The sequence below is a fragment of the Castanea sativa genome, chromosome 6 (assembly GCF_040712315.1).
Source record: "Castanea sativa cultivar Marrone di Chiusa Pesio chromosome 6, ASM4071231v1".
Taxonomy (NCBI): Eukaryota; Viridiplantae; Streptophyta; class Magnoliopsida; order Fagales; family Fagaceae; genus Castanea; species Castanea sativa.
In genome coordinates this window covers 55,559,279-55,579,116 of record NC_134018.1, presented here as the reverse complement: position 1 = coordinate 55,579,116, position 19,838 = coordinate 55,559,279, and the positions used below count along the sequence as shown (strand labels likewise).

Sequence of the window (19,838 nt, the reverse complement as noted above, 5' to 3'; positions counted from 1 at the left end):
CGTCTCTAATTTGCGCAGGAGGGGGGGAAGAGGATGAAAGTCAAGGAAAGCAAACGCAACCTTAAGTTTATATACAAAAAAATTTTCAAAATTTTATGAGATTTTTCTAGTTATGATTGGTATATAATTAAAATAATTTCAATGGAAATGTACGTGAAAGTAGTGTTGCATTAATTATAATTTTTCATTTCACATATTGTAGAAAAAAAAAAAAGATTAAATTTGGCTTTTTAGTAAAGAATAAAATCTGGTATGTATCTTATAAAAAAAAAAAAAAATCCGTTATCTATGCAACATTTAGAAAAGTAAAATGTATTTTAGTTTTAAAGAAAAGGAAATGTATTTGTCCAAATTAGGAATTTTGTTGTGTCATATGTAGTTATAATGCCTCGTTTGTTATAATAGTTTAATAACATGTATTCAGTTTTTAAATATTATTACACATATTTTTATATATTTTTTCATTTACACATATTTCAATACAAACAACCATACAAGAACAACTTTAACAAGCTACGTTCACATTTTTATAAACTTTTTCATTTATACATATTTCAATAACAACCATACTAAGATAACTTCACCAAACGGCCTTCACGTTTTGAAAGTACAAAGATGTATTATATGAAATGATGTTGTATCATGATTCATGTCTCTGTAGCTGATAGACCGACAAGGAAAAAGAAAGAGGAAGAGAGAGAGAGAGAGGAAAAAAAAAATGGAAAAACCGACAGCGACTCCTCGGCCAAAGGCAGAAGCAACGTCGTCGAATTCCTCAAAAACAATAGCCAACGACGTTTCTGCTGAATATGTTTCTGTTATCACTGGTTTCTTTCAAAAATTAGGAGTTTCACACTCCAATTGTATCCCAGATTTTTGCAATAACAAGTACTTCTACTCCCATCTCATTCGCGACGCAATCAAGCCCGACCACGTCCTACGTGGCCGAATCCCTGTCTACTAACTGTCACACCCGTTCTCCTTGTAACCTACTCTCCTCTGTTTCACTAAATCTAGTTTTTTTTTTTTTTTTTTTTCATTAAAAGTCTTTTTTTTTTTTTTTCATGGGGTTTGCAGAATATCTATGGTTCGTTGCATGGAGGGGCTATTGCGGCTATTGTTGAGATGGTGTCAATCGCTTGTGCTAGAACCGTGGTGGCTGAGGATAAGGATATTTTTCTTGGAGATATGAGCATTTCATATCTCTCCGCTGCTCCAATCCATGTGAGTTTTTTGGGTTCACTTTTTGGTTACTCAGTTTGTGTTTCTTTCGATTCATCTATTGAGTCATCTACTACTACAAATTAGAGATTTTTTTTAAGCAGATGAATGACACGTGGCATCTACAAAATCTAAAGGTAATATATAAGACCATATCACAACATCATTTCTTTCTATTTTACCCACACTCTTCAGCAATAAATCCACTGTTTACACCCCCACTGCACTTGGCAGTGGATGATAAGGACCCGTCAAAAATCATGCTGGAAATATTACCGGATCTAGGAATCCATAAGCATAATCAGAGCCTCAAGAGAGAGAGAACCTATAAGCAAAAACAAAGAAAAAAATTATATTGATTCTAAAAATAAAGAAACAAGAGGGAGAAAATTCATTTCATTGCAATTCAAACTAGACCCATGAAAAAAACCCACTGTAGAAATGGCAAGAGAGAAGTCAGTGTCAACCTACAAAAAAAGGCGAACAAACTAACCAGTGCAGATCCGAACCGGTGAAACACACACAACCACAACTAGCAATTAGCATTTAGCAGTTAGCTCACACACACAACAAGCCTTTGCTGTTGTTCCGCAATTTGTTCAGCCCATTCTTTCTCCCTCTCTTGCAGCTCTGTCTGTGATGGTTTCTCAGATTCGTTGCAGTGGTGTTTGGTGTGAGTGGTGGGTTGCTGCGGAAGAGTGGGGGTGAAAGAGAAATAAATGATAATGTGTTGTGGCCTTGTTTTTACCGTTAGATTTTATAGTCGCCACGTGTCCTTCATCTGTTTTGGAGGAGCCGGACCCCTTCTTTTATACAATTCTTAACTTTTTTTTTTTTTATTATATAAATTACTATTCTTAAAGATAGTTTGAAATTGTTTATTTTGATAAATCTGAAAATATTTTGTTGAAAATACTTTAGATAAAATTGAAATAGTACAATGGGACTCATGAATAGTATAAAAAGTGCAGTGAACTCATAAATAATAGTAAAAATAAGCTGAATAATAAAATAAACTGATTTTTTAATTTTTACCAAATATACACTTAGCCTAATTATACAGAGAAATGTAGGATTTTTTTAAATTTTTTTTTTTTGGTTCTGTTTTTTTTTTTGGGACTCAAATTGCATTCTATCTAGCATTTGAAGTCTCAAAAGGGTTTTTAGATATTTAAGAATTATAAATTTATATTGTGGATTGGGATATGCTTGTCATTTGATTCTGGCCTCATACATCGGCGTGTCATGATTATTGAGTGCTTAGAACATGGTATTGATGGTGCAGAAAATTTAGTAATTTTGTACCATAAAAGCTACTTTATTTATTTTTGCCACCTTACTTTACAAAACATTTAACATAATAAAATAGTATAAATAATACAATATAATAATATGTCTATTACAATAAATAATTACCACCACCAACATAATAAAATAATATATTTTATTAGTAAATATTTTTTTTTACCATCTTAGCTGCAGTGCACGGCCAAAATGGTTGTGCACTGTAGCACAACAGTAACAGTAAAATAATATGGGTTTGGCTCTACTAATGCAACTCACTTTTACTATATTTTGATGTAAATTTAGCATTTTAGCAAAATGATTCCACCAATACAAATGCTTAGAGAGGCACTGTGATGATTTTTAGCATTTCAGCATCAACATTGGTAGATTCATAAATTTAATCATTTGATACTATAAAAAATTGCTTTATTTATTTTACTTCCTCATTTTGTAAAACATCCAGCATTAATGGTTCTATTTTTTTAGTTACATCATTTAAATTTTTTTTTTTTTTTATTCTTCCTCTTCGTCTCTCTCTTCTCGCTTCTCTGATACAAAGCAAGCAAACCCACAAAAGAGAACTATCAAAAAGTAACCCATCACACCAGCTAAGAGCCCAAAGATCCGAGTACTCTCACCGGCCACGTCAGCAACTTCGGTGAGTCACTATTTGTTGTAGCTCTACAACCCAAATCCCCCCAAAAATCAAACTCCCAAACCCAAAAACTTAAACCCCACAAACCCATTTGGCCATTTCACCTCCAACTTCCACACCCACGAAAACCACTGACCCACAGGCCGCAACCCAATCGGACTACACCCACGAAACCGACCATGCCATTGCCGATCTTAACCCACCGACCCACCATGCCATCACCTTACCATGCCAATCTCACCACTCTCGCTGATCTCAACCCATCACGCCGGTCAGAGGAGAAGAAGAGAGAGTGTTGAGACTTTGAGTTAGAGGAAAAGAAAAGAGAAAAGATAGAGAAGGAAGAGAGAGGTTAAAATTTGGAGCTACAGTTGTGCACTGTAACTGAAGAGTTAAAAATTTTACCAATAACACCACCATTGTAGCATGTTTTTTGGTATTTGTGATGCTAAATATAACAATTTGATTTTTTAGCACCACTAATACTAATGCTCTTAAAATACTGGAATGTTTACTTGAGACAAATTCAGGTTGCCTCTGAACAAAATGTGATGATCCTAATGGCAAATGTAGTATTGTAGTGCAAACTTAGGAGGTATAGACCAAATGTTGGAGTTATTTGAAAGATATTGGTCAAAGTGTACACAAGCATTATCTTTAAAAATAAAGGTGATAATTGGTGGCCATTTATCTTTGTGTCAAGCTAATTGATAAAAATGGGAGTAGTTCTTTTAGTTACATTGCATAATTTCATAATACTTTTACAATAAATTGAAGTGTTAGTTCATCATTAGTCAAAATAAAGTAAAATAAATTATTTTAAAATTCATTCCAATTAAATATACGAGTGTTGTGAAAATATTACAAAATTAATTTTGTTATGTTTTTAGACTTTCTTAAGTGGGAGATATGTTTTTCTTTTTCTTTTCTTTTTTACGTTGGGGGTATAATTTGTGTATAGTAGAACACTAATAGAACTATATAAAATTTGTTCATCAAAGAAACTATATTAATGGTTTTTTAGGTGGGGTTTGGGATAGGTATCCGGAAAATACTGGGATCATAATTTTTGCTACAACTTATTTATGTAGTAAGTTGTGAGTGGAGGAATTGTGGACCCATAACTTTTACTTTTATCACTCATAACTTACCACATAAATATATTTATAGGTCTTATTACAAAAATTTGGTCCTAATATTACGCATACCCACTTGGCTTCGCTCCAGCCCTAAGCCCCTGGTTAAAAAAAGAAAACCGCTCTATTAATTAATATAATATGAATTTATCTGTCTTAATAATTTTTTAATGTTATTTCAAAAACAAAAAGTAAAATTAATGCCCTTCTATTGCCCATAGAATTCATTTAACACGTGTTTAAACATATCTCTTTATTTTCACTTTTTATCTTCTTCTCTTTTTCCCCTCCATATCCTACTCGTTTGCATCTACTCTACTATGTGCCTGTTAATTAATAATTACACATGACATCATTTTGAAAGTTTTTTAAAGTCTTATCACATCAAATCATCAACCCACATGTTTTCTCTGTTAGTTTGTTGTACATTTCAAAAAAAGTTTGTTCTACATTTTTTTTTTAATAACTGAGTTTCATTAATAATTACTTTATAATTTAATTAGTTTTTGACTTTTTCCGATTCTCATTCGTATTTTTTTTAAAGATATAGAATAGTCCTTTTTTATATGATTTGTATTTTATTTTCATGTCTTCATAAGTAATCCATCAAATCTAAGAGCATCCACATCAGTGTATCTAAAATTATGTATAATGCAAATTTTTTTCAATTTTACACATTTTGAGCTACATCAGTGTATCTAGAACTGGGTAAAAACGTGAAAACTCATCCCCGAGCTACAGTACCGTGTAAATATACACGGTTACTGTAGCTCGTTTATAGCATTATTTTATCATTTCCGTTCCCTCCTCTTTTTTTTTCTCTCTCCTTTCCGTTCTCAACCAACCCAACTAAAACTCAACACAGACACTTGCTCAAAAAAAAAAAAACATAGATACACAAATACAGATCGGCGCTTGATCGGAGCGGTCGGAGCTTGGATCGGAGTGGATCGGAACTCGGATCGGTGCTCGGAGCGACTGGATCGGAGCTCGGGTCGCGCTCGGAGCGCTGGATCGGAGCTCGGGTCGCGCTCCGAGCGCTGGATTGGAGCTCGGGTCGCGCTCGGAGCGCTGGATCGGAGCTCGGATCGCTCGATCGGAGCTCGGATCACGCTCCGAGCGCTGGATCGGAGCTCGGATCAAGAAGAGAGATGATCTGGGTAGAGATGATCGGAGCTCTGGGTAGAGAGAGAGTGAGAGAGATGATCTGGGTAGAGAAGAGAGATGATCTGGGTAGAGAGAGAGTGAGAGAGAGAGAGAAATGAAGAGAAGAAATGAAGAGAAGGAGAGAGAGAGAGAGAGAGAGAGAGAGAGAGAGAGAGAGAGAGAGAGAAATTAATCAGAACTGAAGAGAGAAGAAATGAATACACGCGTAGGTTAGTTGAGAGAATTAATAAAAAAGTGAGAAAATTATTATTTAATTAATAGATGGAGTAGGATAGATGAACTAATGTGGGTAATTTGTAAAAATGAATGTGTAAAATTTTAAAATGAGGTTTTTTGTGTAAAATAGAGGAAATTTTTACATGATCTAGTGTGATTGCTCTAAGTAAACGTGTAAAAGTTAATTTAATGAAGATATAAATTTAAAATAATAAATTTTTATTATTTCTCTCAAAAAATAATGACCTTTTATTAATAATAATTTATTGACTTATATGATAAATAGATTTTTACTCTTTGTAGAGTATAAATATAAAATAATTATATCATTTTTTAATGCTTTAAAATTTATTTCAATTAAATTATAAAATTTTAATTTATTTTGGTTAAATTATAAATTTCTATCATAACTCCTGTTTTATTTATTCATAAACATTTTCTATAATAAATTGTGTTCAGGAGAATTTATATACAAACATTTAATTAGTAACTTTGCATCTCATAATGAGTGAAAATAGATTTCAAATTTTTAAAAAATGTATAAAAAATTAAATAAATATGATTTCATTTATATATTAATATAAAAAAAAAAAAAAAAAGAAAAAGCCCGACCTAAAGTTTTCACTTTAGTCTCCAAAATTCATCCGGCCGACCCCGTTCAAATTGCATTCGGCCTAGCTTTTGAAGTAGAATAATTTTTAGAATTTTAAGATTTACAAAAAAGATGGTTTGTCAACTTTATGTCGTGGATTGGGATGTCCTGCCATTTGTTGCTATCAATCATACATCTGATGCCATCATTTTTTAGCTAGAAAGGCACTGTTAAAAGTTTTAGCTTTACTTTATGGCCTGTTTGGGAGTTTAGAGAGGGAGGAGAGTAGAGGGGAGTAGAGGGGAGGGGAGTAGTGGGGAGGAGAATAGAGGAGAATAATTACTCTCCACCTTGTTTGGATGTTTTTATAATTAGTAAGGGGGAAGGGAGTAATTAGCCATTCCCCTTGTTTTTAACATTGTAATTTTATAAATATAATAAGGGTAAATTAGGTAATTTACTTTATAAATAATTTTATGTGCTCTACTCTCCCTCCAAATCTCTCCAATTTGGGGGAATTAAAAATGAGGGGGTTGGAGGTAGTTGAAACCCCTCCAAACCCCTCCAAATCCCTCTCCCTCCTTCCTTAAAAAACTCCCAAACAAGGTAATTGAATTACTCCCCTTCCCTCTACTCTACTCCCCCTCATTTTTTAAACATCCAAACATGCCATTAGTGTCGGAGTGTTTCCGTGAAATGCCAAACTCAAGTTGCCTAGCTTGGAACATAATGTGATGGCGGAGGGGGTGCAAAGCTGAGCATATGTAGACCAAAGACTAGGGTTATTGGAAAGATATAACTGCAATCTCATTCTTCTTGGGTGAATTAGACTAAGAGTGATTAATTTATTTAATATATAGTTGGTTAAATTACACCAGCCTCATTGAAGGTTCATGAAATGATACTCCCATCAAACAATAAATGAAATGACACTCCTTATTGAAGTTTTTATAATGCAATATATGAAGATCCGAGGACCCGAAGACTTTAAAAAAAAAAAAAAAAAGACCCGAAGACTTAGAGAAAAAAGACCCGAAGACCTGAGGACCTATTGTGAAGCATAAGGTGTAGAGTAGAGTAACAATCAAGAGCCCGAGGATGAAGTGAGATGGTCCGGAAAAATACAAAAGGTAAATTAGTAATGTATTGGATATATTGCAAATATCTGGGTTGAAATAGATAACTATAAACGCTGCATTGAATGTTTAGCACTAAGCTTTTTGGCTGCATTGAATAGGGAGTACTAGTTTTATCCGTTGCATTAATGTGGAGGTGACTTGAACAATACAAGACACAGAACAAGAGCTTCTCTCCATTACCGACTACAAGGGAATGGACAAGTGTCAGTAAATGAGGTTGGTTAGGTGAGAGATGAAGGGCTGAGATAACAAGGGCAAGGAGTATAAATAAGAGAGGTAGAAGCAAGGAGTGGAGGATCATGAAAAGGGAGGTGAGAAAAGCATATAATCAGAGCGCCATGAACTTTATTGTTGGTACCTTCTCTACAAATTCATTGTTTTGGCCATTGAATTATTAAACGTAAACACTGTTGGGCTTGTGCATGATTTTTTGTCCTTACAATTGGCGCCGTTTGTGGGGACAATAAAGTGTGACGTTCTGGTTTGAAGGTGAATGGCGGAGGCGAATTAGGAAAGGAAAGAATTAGTAGGTTCGCAAAGGGGGAACCACACTATAAACATGCAACACAAAGATGGAAAGCAACACACCCCAAGTGTGGTGGTAGAATCGTATCATAGTGATCAAGTGGCTGGACGATGATCACAGACTGAGGGACAAATGTCTCGCGATGACGTGTTGCAGCAAATGCAATCAGAAATAGATTATCTGTGCAAATGCCTAGACCGTAGGAAGCGTGGTAGGAGGAGCCCATCTTATTCGTCTAGTGATAGCTCCGAGGAAAGACGAGGAGGAGATGATTATTAGGCATCTAAGTCTCTCCCTAGTGAGTCTCTGTTGGTTACTTCTTCTGGTGGCAAGGCAAAGAGGGGGGAGGAGACGCGAGGTGGGGATTGGTCATATCAAGATGCGGGGAATGATGCAATGGGTAAAGCCTTGAGGCAAATCTCTAAATCCCCTTTCGTGGCTTGGATAAATAAGGCAAAGCTCTCCCATAGATTTTCTCAACCTATATTTACCATATATAATGGAAAGACTGATCCTGTAGAACACGTCAGCCATTTTAATCAAAAGATGACAGTTTACTCGAATAATGAAGCGTTGATGTGTAAAGTTTTTCCTTCTAGTTTGGGGTCAATGGCCATGCGATGGTTTGATGCTTTGGAGGAAGGTTCCCTAAAGTCCTTTGAAGAGTTGACAAGAGCATTCGGGGCTCGGTTCATAACATGTAGTAGGGTCCCTAAGCCTTTGGATGCATTACTATCTATGGTAATGAGGGAAGGAGAAACACTCAAAACTTATTCTGATCGGTATTGGGAAACGTATAATGAAATCGATGGAGATGTTGAAGATGTGGCTGTGAGAACTTTTAAGGTGGAGCTCCCTACTAAGCACGGATTGAGGAAGTCCTTGATAATAAAAGCAGTTGTAGATATGCGCCAGCTTATGGACTGTATAGACAAGTATGAGCGAGTTGAGGAGGACCAGATTCAAAGCAAAGGAAAAGCAAAGCTATTTCTAGAGAAGAAAGATCTTCGGGGAATGGGGTATCAAGGCAATCGTCCTAGGCGAGATTTTCCAAGTCATCCATTGCCAGCTGGGACTCCTTTGGTTAATTCACTGTTCAAGGAACCCATACATCAAATATTGGAGAAGATACAGAACGAACCATATTTTAGGCTGCCTAATAAAATGAGTGGAGATGCATCCTTGAGGAACGAAAGTCTTCATTGTCATTATCATCAAGACAAGGGACATACTACAGAAGAGTGTCGGACGTTGCGGGACCATTTGAACCAATTCGCCAGGGTGGGAAGCTCAATCATTTCTTGTCTCGGCCGAACGGGCAAGTTGGACATCAAGGTACGAGAATGTATCGTGGTAATACTCCTCGACCAACGTTAGACACCATCAATGTCATTTTGGCCCAACCAAGGAAAGGAGCCGAGGAGCCTTCTCGGGTCATGTTCGTGCATAGTAGTTTTGGGAATGAAGTCATGGAGGGAAGCAACCAATTGGCTAAAAGGATGAGGTTCTCAGCAACTCTAGTGTTGGATTTTTTTTGAGGAAGATAAGGAAGGAACATGCCAACCCCATGATGATGCGTTAGTAGTAACTATTCGGATCGGGGGATATGACGTGAAACGAGTCCTAGTGGATGATGGAAGTAGAGCGAAAATTATGTATCCAGACTTGTTTAATGGTTTGAATTTGAAAGACAAGGATTTGGAGAAGTATGATTCACCATTAGTAGGCTTTGATGGGAAGCCGGTGATTCCGCAGGAGATGATTAGGCTGCCTGTACAGGTTGAGGACGCAGAGGTCCAAGTTAGCTTTATAGTAGTCAAGGCGTATTCACCTTACACGGCTATATTGGAAAGGCCCTGGCTCCATGCAATGGAGGCAGTTTCTTCAACTTTGCACGTAAAGGTGAAGTATCCTATTCGAGGAAGGGTAGGAGTATTACACGGCAGTCAGTCGGTAGCCAAGCAGTGTCTGATGTCTGGAAGTGTTAGAACAGGTGAAAATTTAGAAATAGGGGCAACTCAGAAAACTTTATAGCAATTAAAGAAATCTGCTCCGGGGACAAGTACCGATGTGGATGGAGATTCCGCTGAAGAATTGGACAAGGTATTTATAGGGGAAGATAAGGAGAGATATTTCTAGGTGGGATCCCAATTGCCTGTGTTGGAAAAGGAGGAATTAGTTAAGTTCTTAAAGGATAACATTGATGTTTTTTCCTGGACGACATATGATGTCCCGGGGATTGATCCAGAGTTCATTTGTCATCAGTTGAATGTTAGTCCCAACGCAGTGCCCTGCAAACAGCCTCCTTAGCGTGCGTCCCAAGAGCATGCCGAGGCTGTAAAAGAGGAGGTTAATGAGTTAAAGCAAGCTGTGGCAATTAAGGAAATTTTTTATCCTGAATGGCTTGCTAACACTGTTGTGGTTAAAAAGAAAAACGGGAAGTGGAGAGTTTGTGTCGATTTCACTGATCTGAATAAGGTATGTCCGAAGGACCCTTTCCCTATTCCGAGAATTGATCAATTGGTGGATGCAACTGTTAGGCATTCTCGGATGAGTTTCCTAGATGCTTTTCAGGGTTATCATCAGATACCTTTGTCAGTGAGTGATCAGGAGAAAACAACTTTTTGTGCACCTAATGGCAATTACCATTATCGAGTAATGTCTTTTGGTCTTAAGAATGCAAGCTCCACTTATCAAAAAATGGTGACTAGAATGTTTGAATTGTAGTTGGGGCATAACATGGAAGCATATATTGATGACATGGTAATTAAAAGTAAGAGAGTAGGAGACCATTTGATGGACTTGGAAGAAACCTTCTCAGTCCTTAAAAGGTATAAATTGCGGTTGAATGCTTCTAAGTGTTCTTTTGGAGTAAGTTCGAGAAAGTTTCTTGGGTATATGTTAACGCATCGGGGAATTGAAGTTAATCCTGACTAGATTAGGGCTATCTTGGGGTTGCATCCTCCTAAGAATCCTAAGGAGGTGCAGAAGCTGACTAGTATGGTTGCGGCATTGAATCGGTTTATTTCGCAATCTGCAGACATGTGTCGACCTTTTTATCACCTTTTGCATAAATGAAGAGATTTTCAATGGACGGATGAGTGTGATTTGGCTTTTGAGGATTTGAAGCAATATTTGGCGAATCCGCCAATATTATCAAGGCCGGAGAAGGAAGAGGTGTTGTATGCCTATTTGGCAGTTATGAATTATGCTGTAAGTCTTGTCCTAGTACGGAATGATGATGGAATTCAATAACTAGTGTATTACAGTAGTAACTCTTTGCAAGAGGTAGAGAAACGGTATTTACCTTTGGAAAAGGCTATGCTAGCCATCGTACATGCAACAAGGAAGCTTCCCCATTATTTTCAAGCCCATACGGTGGTTGTCCTTACCCAATTTCCTTTGCAAGCTCTCATGAGGAAGTCAGATTACACTAGTCGTGTGGCTAAGTGAGGAACGAGGCTTGGAGCCTATGATGTTAAGTATATGCCCCGGAAAACCATCAAAGGACAGGTTCTTGCCGATTTCGTAGTAGAATTTACGGAGGGTGGCATTAAGCAGGAAGATGTCATGCTAGCCGTGATGTCTATTGGGCCTAGGAATGTTCTCCTTTGGGAAGTTTATACGGATGGGGCATCTAACCAAAAGGGAGCAGGGATTGGAATTGTGTTGATCACCCTTGAGAAGTTAGTCATGGAAAAGTCATTACGGTTGGGGTTTGTAGCCACTAATAATGAGGCCGAGTATGAAGCTCTTTTGGCAGGTGCTTAAATGGTTAGGCATTTAGGAGGAGAAATGGTCGAATTTTATTGTGATTCTAGATTAATTGTTGGACAAGTTAATGGAGAATTTGAGGCAAGAGTTGAAAGGATGAAAAATATCTCAACAGAGTCAAAGGGGCGTTAGGCATGTTTAAAAGTTTCAAAGTGAGACAAATTCCAAGAGGGCAAAATGCTCATGCTGATTCGTTGGCCATGCTAGCCACATCCTTGGGATCGAAGCTGCCATGGACGGTGATGGTGGAGGATTTGATGAGTTCTAGTCTTGCTGGTGCCCCGGCAGTTGGGATTCATAGCATTTACGTTAGCTCGAGTTGGATGGATCCGATTGTGACCTTCTTAAAACATGGTATGTTACCCGAGGACAAAGTGGAAACAGAAAAGGTACGAAGAAGTGCTCCCTGTTATTGGCTTTCCGAGGAGCGTAAATTGTACAAACGTTCTTACTCTGGGCCATATCTGCTCTACGTACATCCTAAAGCTGTTGAGCCCTTATTGGAAGAGTTGCATGAGAAAATATGCGGAAGTCATACTAGGGGAAGATCATTAGTCCACAGGGCCATGACTCAAGGGTATTGGTGGCCAAATATGCAGAAACTCTCCTAGGAGTATGCACAGAAGTGTGATCAATGTCAAAGGTTTGCACCAAATATTCATCAACCAGGGGGAGTATTAAATCCATTGTCTAGTCCATGGCCGTTTGCTAAGTGGGGCTTGGATATCGTCAGACATTTTCCTCGGGCGACTGGTAATAGAAGATGGCTCCTCTTCAGCACGAATTACTTTACTAAGTCAGTGGAAGCCGAACTACTAGCTAACATCAGGGATGTGGATGCTAAGAGGTTTATTTGGAAGAATATTGTAACTCACTTTGGAGTCCCGCATACTCTGATCTCCGACAATGGACTTCAGTTTGACAGCAAAGCTTTTCGTAGGTATTGTGGGAATCTGGGAATAAGGAATGGGTACTTAACACCGGCTTACCCTCAAGGACATGGTCAAGCTGAGGCTACAAAAAAGGTCATTTTGGCGGGGTTAAAGAAGCGATTAGATGATGCTAAAGGAAGATAGGTAGAGGAGATGTCTCATGTATTGTGGTCTTATCACACTACTCCCCGAAGATCAACGGGTGAGACACCCTTTTTAATGACATATGGAATGGAGGCGGTAATCCCGTTGGAGTTAGGCTTCCCCACCTTGAGATCTGACCAGTATAATGTTGAGGGCAATCATGACATGCTATGTGATAGTTTAGAAACTATTGAAGAAAGAAGAGAAGTAGCCAATGTGAAGATGGGTAGTTACCAACAGAAACTCAAGCAAACATATGATAAAGGAGTGAAGCCGAGACCTTTAGTGCCAGGAGATTTGGTTTTGAGAAAAGTGGTGGGAACAGCAAAGAATCATGCCTAAGGTAAGCTAGGGTCCAATTGGGAAGAACTATATAGAATCACGTCTATAGCAGGTATGGGGGCCTATCGTTTAGAAGATTTAGATGGAAAATAGTCCATCGTCCCTGGAATGTAAGCAATTTACGACGTTATTACTATTAAAGGAAGGGTCTTCTTTTGTATAAGTTGTAGGCCTGTTTGGTTTTATTAGTCTGTGCTTCTTTATTGGCATAACTTACTTCCAAGTGTTAAACTGAACTTAGTCCTTGTTCGGCTCCTCGGGCCACAAGTCTAAGGGAAATTAACACCATAAAAAAAAAAAAGTGTTAAGCTGAACTTAGTCCTTGTTCTGTTCCTCGAGCCACAAGTCTAAGGAAAATTAACACCGTAAAAAAATAAAGTGTTAAGCTGAACTTAGTCCTTGTTCAGCTCCTCGGGCCACAAGTCTAAGGAAAATTAACACCGTAAAAAAACAAAGTGTTAAGCTGAACTTCGTCCTTATTCGGCTCCTCGGGCCACAAGTCTAAGGAAAATTAACATCGTAAAAAAAACAAAGTGTTAAGCTGAACTTAGGCCTTATTCAGCTCCTCGGGCCACAAGTTTAAGGAAAATTAACACCGCAAGAAAAAGTAAAGTGTTAAGCTGAACTTAGTCCTTGGTCCTTGTTTGGCTCCTCAGGCCACAAGTCTCAGTAAAATTAACACCATAAGAAAAAGCAAAGTGTTAAGTAGAACTTAGTCCTTGTTCGGCTCCTCGAACCACAAGTCTAAGGAAAATTAACACCATAAGAAAAAGTAAAGTGCTAAGTTGAACTTAGTCCTTGTCCAGTTCCTCAGGCCAAAAGACTAGGAGAAATTAACACCATACATAAGGCATTCCATCAAAGTTACAAGAATGTGTGCCATAGGTATTATTCTAGCTTACGTTGCAAAGTTGGTGATCGTATTGTGTTGTATGTGTATATGAAAGTTATTATTTTAAGCATTGAGAAATTGCTATCGACAACGAGCAGAAAATTTAATATTTGAATTTCGCAATACGTTAGCAGTAAACAACATGAACCATTTACGCTACGATTAATTCCTTGAAATCAGTTTATGTCAACAAAAAAAAAAAAAAACAACAACAACAACAACAATACTAAACTCTAAACAGCTTTTAACAAATTCTTGAGTTCATGTGTCAAGTATTTGTTTGTTTCTCTTTCGCATTCTTTTTCTCTAGTTCCTTCTCTTTCTTTTTCTTTTTTGTCTGCCCCACCTCCATCATATCAGCTTCATTTTCTACGTTTACCAATTCGGTGCTGGGGGAAGGGTTCTCAGTTTCTTCTTTGTCCTTGGAGTGAACAGAGGAAGGGTTCGGATCCGAAGTGGTTGTAGATGAGGGAGGAATGGAACTGGAGTCACTAGTTGGCTTGGGAGGAGCAAGCGCCAGCTGTAGAGCAGGGGGGTAATACACTCTATCTGGAGTTCGGAGCTCAGATTCAGCGGATGCTCCCGCCGCGTCTAAGGCCTGACCCCAAACTTCCAGACCAAATGCACGGGCGACACCCTTGAGTTGAGCTGTAAGGCTGTCAGCAGCTTTCTTCATGCCGGCGTCATATGCTGCTTGCTCAGCATCAACTTTTTCCTGCTCCTTAGATGCTAATTGCTTTTGCACCTGCTTGAGCTCTACCACAGTGAGGGGCAGTCGGTTTTGGGCTTGCTTCTGGGCTTCAAGGGCAATATTTGCCTGTGTTTCATAACTTTGCAAGGCAAATTCTGCATTCTTGTGAGCTTTTTCCACTTTGGCCAGTTGGATGAGGGTCTCCTTCAGATTTTGTTCTGCTTCATTTTGAGCCTTCACAGCGACTTCCACGTTGTTTTCAGCTTTTTTGGCTAAATCCAAGGAGTGATCCACCCATTCTTCAACTATGAAAGAAGCCTAAACGGCCTATAATGTACATCAATTACAAAAGCCATATAAGTAACGTGTCTAAAAAATAATAATAATAATAAAGATAAGATGGTATAGAATTGTGGAAGATACCTTAGCTAAGTCCTGTTTCAATGACAGGAAGACTTCTCTTTTGCGGAAAAACCGCAGCTCAGCCATGTCCTCGGGGAGACATAGGGCCTTCTCCAAGCATTCAGCCACCAAACTTAAGCTCCCCTTCTTTGGATCTCTTAGGTTGGCATCATCAAGTACGAGGTTGCCAGAACTTAAAGTAAAGCTGGGGTGCCAAACGGAGACTTTCCTTGGTTGATTGTCACTGGTCTCCTTGGAAGTCCCAGTATGAGCAGGCTTCTTGTAATAGTTCTTTCCTGCCTAAGTATTTTTAGAAGGGGGGTTGGGGTTCTCTCTCTCCTCGATCTCAATGATATTCTTACCACCTTGACTCATTTTCCGTTTTTTGTCCACGGCCTCGGGGGGAGGGGTACGTGTCACTACTGGGGTGATGGGACGGGGAGGTACGGTTATAGCAGGGGAAGAACTTCCATCATGGGCTTGTAGAAAAGCCAGGAGATCGGGTTCTTTTTCTTGGAAGCCTATGTTACTTGTTGAAGGAATTTGTGAGTTGTGAGGGGCATCTTCACGGTAAAAGACTTCAAAGTCCTTATCCGTTACCTCGGGATGACTAGGCTCGGGTGTTGACTCTTTTTCCTCGTCCGCGAGAGCAGTGGATTGCTCTTGGGAGTCAAGTAGTCATGCTGCGAGAGGGGCTGGGAGCTGTGCGTCCTGTGTTCCTCCTGGAGGGGGTGTAGGTAGTAAAAAGCCAGACACCGCTACGTCAATACGAGCCAAACGAAGATCTCTGGCCCGGATTACGTTTTTTGGACTTTGAAAACGTTTGGTGGAAAGGGTGTAGTCGAGAATGACGTGGGCCACTCTAAGCTGCCCGTCCCTGTGCAAAAATATTTCCGACCTGAGAATTCTGTTCAGGTCCTGGAGGTTTACAGAGAGTTTGTTTGGAGCGGTGTGGTAGTCGTCTGTAGTAAAGGATAAATACTGTTAGGAAGAGTTAATCAATACAAGATTATAAAAGAAGATAATTGATATTCCTAAGTATCACGTCGGTCCTCGGGAACCCTACCTGACACCCTATCTTGGGTAGGGCAGTGTAATTTGTCGTACCAGTTCCCCGAGACGATGAGGTAATCCTCGTTCATGCCTTTTCTTGAGTCAAGCAAGCAGGAAATCAGCCTAACGGCTGGGACCCTACACTTCATATAGTATTTGGTTTTTTCCCCTTTTTGGCAGTTGTATACCCAATTTACATCATGCCAGGATAAGTTAGTCCCCATTTTGCGATTTAGGGCATCTACACATCCTAGAATCCTAAGGATGTTGGGGGAACATTGGGCCAGGGTAAGTCTATAGTTTATAAGAAAATCCCGGGTTACCCTACCTATGGGAATTTCCATTCTGCCTTTAATAAAAGCGATCATGGGAATTATAACTAACTCGGGTGGCCAGGGTAAAACTAACCACTCTCCTTCCTCACAATGTTGAATATCAACATCATCAGGGATCCTATATCGGGCCTTAAAAGTGGCCTTTGCCTCATCAATCTTCATTAACTTAGCATATCTACCCATTAAGCTTTATGATAAGAAGAAGAAAAATAAACAATGAAGGAGAAACAATAGGAGAACTGACACACCTCTAAAGAATGCTCCTCGGGAGGTCCTTTTCCTTTAATCCTTCAAAACGCAAAAATGAGCCTTAGCCAGCCCCAAATCTTGCTTTTATAAGGGTAAAAAGGCACGGTAATTTTCTCGCTCATAAATGAAAGGGCAATCTGAGCCGTACGATGTTGATCCAGGCGTAGAACGTGCGGAGATAGGGAGCTGCCTGACACCATAAATGATTCATTGTGGACTCCGAGGCGTCAAGAGCGTGTCACAGGCAGCGAAAAGATGTTTGTATGTGTGAAAGCAAAATGCACATAAGAAGTTCATTTGAGGAGTTAAAACTTGGCCATTAATTTGGAGTCAATAGCTTAAGTTTTAAGGGGCTATTATGAGGACCCGAGGACCCGAAGACTTAAAGAAAAAAAAACCCGAAGACCCGAGGACCTATTGTGAAGCATAAGGAGTAGAGTAGAGTAACAGTCAAGAGCCCGAGGATGAAGTGGGATGGTCCGAAAAAATACGAAAGGTAAATTGGTGATGTATTGGATATATTGCAAATATCTGGGTTGAGATAGATAACTATGAACGCTACATTGAATGTTCTGCACCAAACTTTCTAACCACATTGAATAGGGAGTACCAGTTTTATCCGTTGCATTAATGTGGAGATGACCTAAATAATACAAGGCACAGAACAAGAGCTTCTCTCCATTACCGACTACAAGGGAATGGACAAGTGTCAATAAATGAAGTTGATTATGTGAGAGATAAAGGGCTGAGAAAACAAGGGCAAGGAGTATAAATAAGAGGGGTGGAAGCAAAGAGTGAAGGATCATGAAAAGGGAGGTGAGAAAAGCATATAATCAGAGCACCATGAACTTTATTGTTGGTACATTCTTTACAAATTCATTGTTTTGAGCCTTGAATTATTAAACGTAAACACTGTTGGGCTTGTGCATGATTTTTGGTCCTTACACAATAGATGAGTACATTCTCTTTCATATGTGACTTCTCCACGAGATAATATCAATTTAAAAAAAAAAAAAGATTTCTACTTATTTATCTAAGCTTCACGGGTAGCGTCATTTCATCCATAATTTAGGTATGGATCTTTTTTTTTTTTAAATGGAGTATTCCATTAAGGAAGCAACAATAATGTGAGATAATATAAACATATCTTTGTTGCATTTATATAAACCTTAAAATAAAGGTTGGTATAATTTACTCTGCATAATTTCTGTCAATTAAATTTACTTTGCATAATTTCTGTCAATTAATGTACAGACTGAGTCGTGTTGTATTTGTCATGAAGTATTTTTGCTAGGCCATTAATTGGGTTAGTCTCACAGAAGAAGACAATGCTTGGCTGAAGCCAACTTATGCTAACTTGTTGCCATTATATCTTTGCTTTTGTACGGTTAGCATTAGGATATTCATACAAAATTACAAATGCTAGATGATTGTGATATATTTTATTGCTTTCAAACTTCTATTCTTTTTTTCTTTTTCTTTTTTCCAAATCTCCTGTGAGATGGAATTGTTTTCTACACACAGGCAGAGCTGATAGTCGATGGCTCTGTGCTAAGGAGTGGAAGAAATTTGACTTTTGTTGCAGTGGAGTTCAAGCTCAAGAAAACCGGGAAATTAGCCTATACTGCTCGCGCTACATTCTATAACATGCCCAGAGCCAAGTTATGAAGATGCGGTTCAACAAATTTGAAGTTGGATATCTCAGTTTGAATCTCTATCCTTTGGGAGTAATAAAGTTTACTAGTGTCGTGTGTTGTATTGTATTTATGCTTTTTAAACACTGCTCTTATTCGCGTTATATTGTTTGTATGATTTCTTTTTCTTTGGTCTTCGGGCTGTTTCTGTCGAAAACCTGCTATGAAAAAGGTTGGATCCCTAGACAAGTTCTATGGTGCTACCTATTGGAGATATGAATTCTCTCTAATGGAGAAATAATTTCGTTGGGACTTTTTATGTCAAGAGTCTTCCTCTAGTTTTTTATTGATAAAAGGATAAAGTTTGATCGACTACAACTCTCTCTCTCTCTCTCTCTCTCTCTCTCTCTCTCTCTCTATATGTGTGTGTGTGTAATTACAAATTTTAAAAATTTAATGGTTGTCTTACGTGTTTTTATATTTTTAACATACTGGTTAAATTTCATATCAATTGGATGTTATTTATTATTTGATTCATAAGAGTATTCACAATAGCGATACTAAAAAACTTAGTTTTTTAACAACTCAAAAAACTAATTTATCTATTTTAACTCCTCACTTTACCAAACATCAAAGGTTCAATTTTTTTTACCACTTTCATTTAAATATTCTTTCATTATTTTTTTTATTCTTTATGCCTCCTCCTGTGTCTCTTTCTCTCTCACCACCACCATCCACATCTACCGCTAGCAACCCACAATCCCTAGCCACAATCTCTAGCAATGACCCACCACCACCACCAACATGGACCAACAAACCCACCCCAGCCTGATCTCAACCCAAAAACAATCTGCCATCAACATCAAGAACCCCGAACGCCAATCTCAATAACCCGTCAGCAACAGAACCCATGAACCCAAAACAATGATCTCAATGAACCCAAAGGCAAGAGTGAAGAGAAGAAGGGCTTAGGGAGGGTTTGGTTTCAGTTGAGAGTGAGAAAGGGGAAGGAGGCGTTGGAGAGAGAAAAAAAAAGACTAGAGAGAGAAAAAAAAACATTTTTTTTAAATGAGAGGAGAGAGAGACACAAATAAAAAAAATGTTTTTTTAATCATTTTTTGCTACATTAAGCTGCCAAAGATGACAATTTACTATAGCTAATTTGTAAAAAAAAAAATTAACTATAGCGCCATTGATAAAGCTTGATTTTGAGGTTTTGAGAGCTAAAATAACTTTTTTTGCTATAATACAATCACCACTGTGAATGCTTTATACTTATTTTTTATATATAATTTTAAATTACAAAAACTTAAAATTTAAACATTTGATTGATGAAGTAGTTAATAATCTTTAATCTTTTGAAAATTTTGCTAGCATGGGGAATATAAAAAGAAAATTTAATTCAATGGTGCATTTGTAAAAAATCACATCTAATAAAAAGATATTGAGTG

At 38.2% G+C, this 19,838-nt stretch overlaps 1 long non-coding RNA gene across 1 annotated transcript; it reads left to right on the top strand.

The window, feature by feature from the left end:
• Nucleotides 1-707: 707 nt before the first annotated feature.
• Nucleotides 708-18,623, top strand: LOC142638470 (uncharacterized). Its single transcript, XR_012845020.1, has 3 exons — nt 708-984; nt 1,078-1,224; nt 18,278-18,623. It is a non-coding gene; the product is annotated as an uncharacterized LOC142638470 (long non-coding RNA).
• The last annotated feature ends 1,215 nt before the right edge of the window (nt 18,624-19,838 follow it).